At 42.3% G+C, this 6,000-nt stretch overlaps 1 protein-coding gene across 5 annotated transcripts in view; it reads right to left on the bottom strand.

Annotated features, from left to right (window-relative positions):
• LOC308485340 (CD209 antigen-like protein C) overlaps window positions 1–3,307 on the bottom strand; it is a 61,045-nt gene extending 57,738 nt beyond the window's left edge. For 3 of the 5 annotated variants that reach the window (XM_081021106.1, XM_081021105.1, XM_081021107.1), the window contains exons 1-2: window positions 3,221–3,307; window positions 693–792 (exon numbers count right to left, since the gene is read on the bottom strand). The gene's annotated coding sequence lies outside the window, so the exon portion shown is untranslated. Of the gene's footprint in view, window positions 1–692; window positions 793–2,907; window positions 3,125–3,220 lie in introns of those variants that run through there. The other 2 variants (XM_081021103.1, XM_081021113.1) reach the window with 2 other exon arrangements.
• Window positions 3,308–6,000: the final 2,693 nt, after the last annotated feature.

The following is a 6,000-nucleotide window of genomic DNA, read 5'->3' as shown; positions in this document are numbered from 1 at the left end:
ATGGATTCCAAGAAATTTTTAAAAAAGTGTTTTAGGTAATATAGCCCATTTTCATTTTGCATTCTATTTCATCTAAGCTCCTGGACATCTACTTTCTAGGACTTCAGGAAGCATTTGCAAACATCAGTTATGGGTTTGATCCATATGTTCACTCTATATTTATTTTACGGTGTAAATCGAATTTGGGGCAATCTTCTTTGGGGAAGAAATGGGTTGATCTGTACATCAGCTGATCAGATCAGATGGCGTTATTCCCCCCCCTGCTAATATTGCAGCTGAAATCTCAGTTACTGGTGTGTGCTAAAAATAAATATCTTGCTTTGCAACATTTATTGGTGTTTATTTATAGGCTATCTGCTTATGTCAGGATTACTTACTGTGCCAAATTACCATGCCTAAAGGTCCAAATGCCTTTCAATTTTGTGTTTGTCCCTTTTGCAGCACAACCAGAGCTGTTTTCATTAAGATACCAGCCCTCAGGCTGAAAGTGGCTTCCTCACAATACATTATCAGATGTTCACTATTTAATAGGTCGTGTGGGATCTATGAGGTCTTCAGATGTTCCTGGGTGCCAACTCCCTCCATCACAGGCATCATTGTCAATGGTTGGGGATGATGAGACCAGTAACATCTGGAGGGCCACATGTTCCTAACACATGATGGAAGGTATATACATTTAATTATATAACTACCTCCTGATCATGAGAAAAGATGGAGTCCTAGATCTGGTCTCAGTTGGATGCATGTAAATCCAATTGAGTCTAGCAAGACTTTGGAGACCATGAGTTGGACCTGGAAAAGAAACAGAGGGAAGCTGTTACAAAGGCTCTCCAAGTGTGCCACTTCATTTCCTTTTGGCAATGACCCAGCCTGACATCTGACGCTGCAGCTTAAAGAAAGAAAGAAGAAGGCTGTTGCCTAATTCTGTTTTGAAGCCATATAAGCTAGCAAATGGGTTTTCCAAAGACTTGTATTTTCTGGATCATGATCTGGATCTGGTTTGATAATGACCGCTCCCCGCATAAAACGGGGGGCGACCTTTGCATGGACGCACACAGCCCCTGGATCTGGAGCGGCTCCATTCAGCATAGGCTTGGCTTTGCCTTCCCTCAGGTGGGATACCTGGAGGTCTCCGCCTACCCCAGTCAGTTGTCCAATCCCACCTGGGGGAAGCGTTGCCAAGGAGATCAGGCCAGGTGGGGGAGGGATTACCTGCCCACACAATAGAGGGAGGATCTTACCTGGGAATCCTCACTTGGCTTCAGAGCTTCTCCCACCCTACCCACCCTCAGTTAATGCCTTATTTTGCAGGTTAACTTTTCTTCACAGGTTTTGCAGGTTAACTTTTCTTCGCAGGTATGCGGGCGCTGCTACGTTAAGGTCACTGTCAAAGGGCCAGAAAGGAATTTCCCTGCATTGGCAGGTTTCGCCTTTCCCGTAGCAAAACGTCACAACTTTGGCAGTATCAGGCCTTGGGCAGAATCCTTTTGTCCATCTTCCTCTTGCAGAGGCGATACCAGGGTTCGATGTTAAAGGGGTTTCTGAAGGGAGGCTTTGATCGTACGCCGAAAGGTCGTCATTGCTCTCCCCTGCGGCGGCGGCGTAACGGGGGCGGCTATCTCTGCTTGAACATATGTTCTCCAGAGCCGGCCCATCCCCCACACAAACACTGGATAACCCTGATGCTCCCTAGGTCCCCGGCTCGGGACTGGGGAGGGAGAACGCCCAATGCCTGAGCCAAGGTCTACCCACATTTGAAATTTAATAAAGTTGTCGCCAATTTAATCCCATAGCACGTTGTCTTGAGTCGTTATTCCACATGACGGGGGGGGTCGCTTGGGACCTGGGGACTCCGCCTGTCCACGCAAACTGGGCCCATGAATCAGAGCAGGGCACCTGTATTGCCAGGGAATAAAACAGAATGTGGTGCTCCTGGCTTGCAAAGTAGCTGGAGCTTTAATATATGGAAACTGGCTGTTTGAGAAGAAGTTAAAGCAACTTCATGGCTTGGCCAGCTATCAAACACCTGACTGCATGAGGGCTAGATGGAGGAACCAGTTGTCTGCAAACAAAGAAAGTAACCTTACTTTGACCAAACTGCGGATATGAAGAAAGAATGCACATTAAGACTCATGCCCACGTGTGTCGACTCCCAGGTCAGATCAAAGGCTGGGAACGGAATTACATCATGAATTACTTCTGTAGCCAGCTTGGCATGAGACCTACTCTATGGTCTATATAAAGGCCAGCAGCTGAAGGAGACAGGGAGATCTTAATACATTGTTCTATGCGCCATTTCAGAATGTGAAGAGAATGACTCTCTGCTAGTCTGAAATGTCCCAGATAATCCTTACAGATCTCTATCGGCTTGGGAGACATGAAGAACTGAACCTATTCTATCTGTATTATGATTATTGTTGCCTAATCTTTTGATTATTGGTTATGTTGCTAGCTTTGTAGTTTATTCCAGTTGCTGTTGGCTTTATATTAGACTCTATTCTACGTTCTCTTGAGGGTCTCATGGACTGCAAGAAGATCAAATGCATCCATTCTTAAGGAAATCAGGCCTGAGTGCTCACTGGAAGGACAGATTGTGAAGCTGAGGCTCCAATACTTTGGCCACCTCATGAGAAGAGAAGACTCCCTGGAAAAGACCCTGATGTTGGGAAAGATGGAGGGCACAAGGAGAAGGGGACGACAGAGGACGAGATGGTTGGACAGTGTTCTTGAAGCTACAAACATGAGTCTGACCAAACTGCGGGAGGCAGTGGAAGACAGAAGTGCCTGGCGTGCTCTGGTCCATGGGGTCATGAAGAGTCGGACACGACTAAATGACTAAATAACTATTCTACGTTGCTGATCAATTTTTTTGCTAATGTTTACCAATTAATAAAAGTTTGTCTCTACCTAAGAGTCTCCGTTCAGTGGAATCCAAAGAACCTCTTGCTTGCCTGATGGTTTGCTATTGGCCAAACACCCAGTAATACAGTGATACAACTGGTAATATAGCACCTGTACACAGCCCTCAAATGTTCCACCACTCTGTTTCATTGGATGAACCTGAGTTCTTCTATTTAAAAGAGAAAGACCACTTGTAGTTTATAAAAGCTCCTTATCATTTAGCCTCTTAGTGACCTTTTGGCCCTGGAATGAGACCCTGCAAATATCATAGCTTGTAAGGAAAGTGTTCCACCCACCAGACCTCTTTCTGTTTGGATACCTTGGTGTTGTCATGGAACAATCTTTTCTCTAATTTCTTCTTAAGGGTTTTTCATCCTCCCACTGGCTAAGAACCACTTCCCTTGTGATGTCAGGCATTCCAGAACTCCTCCCATTTAGGCTATACCATTTCCTTTTTTTTTTTTTTAATAATATTTATTACTTTTCCAACAATTTAAACACTACAAAAAAACCCCAATACAATACAATACAAAAACAATACATAACACTAACACATTAAACTAACAAAACAAAACAAAACAAAAACAGTTTAAAACACATCAAACAGTTTCAATATCTTATCTTTCATTCACTTATTTCAATGACCTCTTCACACCTCCCTTTTTGTATTCCACTTCTGTTAATTGTTTCAGCAATTCCTTTCCATCTTCCTCTGCTTTCTATCCTTTAATTATCTTAACACATTCTAACCTTATTTTTCCCTTTAATACTCTATTAATCTATTTATACTTAATTCCTTATAACATTTCTACTAAAGCCATATAACTTCATTCCAACATTTCCCTAACATTCATTGATTTTACAGTATTTCTGTAAATGGTCTTTAAACTTTTTCCAGTCTTCTTCCACCGACTCTTCTCCCTGGTCTCGGATTCTGCCAGTCATTTCCGCCAATTCCGTATAGTCCATCAACTTCATCTGCCATTCTTCCCGGGTGGGTAACTCTTGTGTCTTCCAATACTTCACCATGAGTATTCTTGCTGCTGTTGTTGCATATATAAAGAAAATGCTATCCTTCTTTTTTAAAAAAAAATAATAAAAATTTTTATTACTTTTATAGATTACAAAAAGAGAGGAAAAAAAGCAAAGGAGAAAAAACAAAATAAAAAGTAAAGAAAAAAAAACAAAGAAAGAGAAAAAAACCATAATACAATACAATATATAATCTGCCAAGAAAACTCCATGGACAAAGACAACAAGGCAAGGTGTAAAAATATCATTTTCATGTACTATAACTGCTAAGGACCCTTTAAAATCTTTGTATTCACAATTCACCTGGGCTAGACTGATTTTTACCACTTGGACCCCATAGGGAGTTACAATCAACTCTTTAATAACCCCTTGAATATTGAGGAAATATCAGCCCCTGTGTCCTGTAACCCAACTACTAATATGTTATTAATTTTAAATTCCTCACTGAATTGCACCTGGGCCCATCTAGATTGACACAGGTCAATTCATGCCATTCTCACAGAAGCCCATTCTGATGAATCATTTTCTGTTGAAGCTTGATTCCGGGGAGTGGGAGGTGCCGTTATATATTGTTCACTTGGCCTCTCTCCTTCCTCCCGTGAAGCTTCCTCAGACTGCACCACACACACTTTTGCTGTTCTTGAGACACGACCTGTCCACCATTTTCTGTCTTGGAGCAAGCTACAGTCTTTCTTAAGATGTCCTGGCTGTTTACCAAAACAAAATAACAAACAAACAAAAAACCAACAGGCCACTCTGAGACAAAACTCTGAAACCTTCCCATTTTAGGGGGGTTTCCTGTTATCACCAAGGTGCTGTTTTCCTACTCCTCCCTTTCATAAGTTGACTTTCCAGAACTTACCATTTTACCAGTGAACAGGGAGCACAGAATTCTCATCCAGTGGTTCATGAGAACAAGAAAGTCCTCACATGTTTCAACTCCCAAAGCTGACCTGGACTCTCAGATCCTCAAGAGGTTTACCCATGTCCAAATAATACAAAGAAATGGTTTTGTCTTCACGCCACTGCAAGAAACTGACCTTATAGTGTTATATTAATATTCCCATGCAAAGCAAAATAATCCACAGTTGGGATGGACTTCCTTTTTTGTTGGAATTCATAGTCTACATGCAGTTTGGCAAGTGAGCAATTAGTGTCTCCACAGCAGCCTGGGAAGACAGAGCACAAAAGGAATCTGCCTAGAGATTGTCGGAATTGGGGGATTGAAAAGCCACCTGGCTTGGCCCCAGCTAGAGCATCTCCCCTCTCAGCTTTGCATCCATTGACCTCTGCACCTCCGATGTTCATCAGTGACTCAAGCTTGCAGGCTTGAGCACACATTACTCAGCAGTGTAAACTGTGCAACAGAAGAGGCTTGAGGCGTGGACGCATACTAAACTATGCATTTATTATACATAAATCAGGACAAAGAAAACATGGCATCTCTCCTTGCCATCTTCGTGGAGAGAAACTGAAAAACAAAAGCAATACAGAGAGGAAGTTCCGCTCACGCCAGCAATCTGTGCTGGAATGTAAACAGACATGTGACATGTAACAATCCCACATATCTGCAGCTAAAGGTGGAATGGAATTCCCAACAGAGATAAGAGGACCCAGCAACAGCTCAGTGATTGGCTGAGGTCCCTCATATAGGCAGCATGAGCTATGATACTGGTTGTTGAGGAGTAAGTGTTAGTGTGGTGTGGTTAGTGCTGAGGAGTTGCTGAGTGAAGAAGTCATGTTGTATATAGTAGCTTGTATATAGCTTGTATGTTTACTGCTGTATATAATAAACTACAAGAATCAAGTTACTAGTTGTCAGCTTTGTTCCTGATCGTTGTCCTGCCTGGGCAATCTCCAGTGTTGCCTAAGAAACGCTGCAATACTCTGATATACTCTGCTAAGCTGTGCAACAGGCGAAAGCACTTCAAAAGTTCACCGGCTTCAAAGTTTTAACATTTTTAACATCCCATCAGATTGCCAGATCAATCCAAATTACTTCAAATAATAATCCAAAGAATTTCTTCAGCTTTGCAGTTTTTGGAGAAGTAACTGCTGTTGGCTGGA

This window comes from Podarcis pityusensis, assembly GCF_964106645.2.
Source record: "Podarcis pityusensis genome assembly, chromosome: 9".
Classification (NCBI taxonomy): domain Eukaryota; kingdom Metazoa; phylum Chordata; class Lepidosauria; order Squamata; family Lacertidae; genus Podarcis; species Podarcis pityusensis.
Note: the sequence above shows the minus strand (reverse complement) of the source record. Positions and strands in the feature narration are given on the sequence as shown.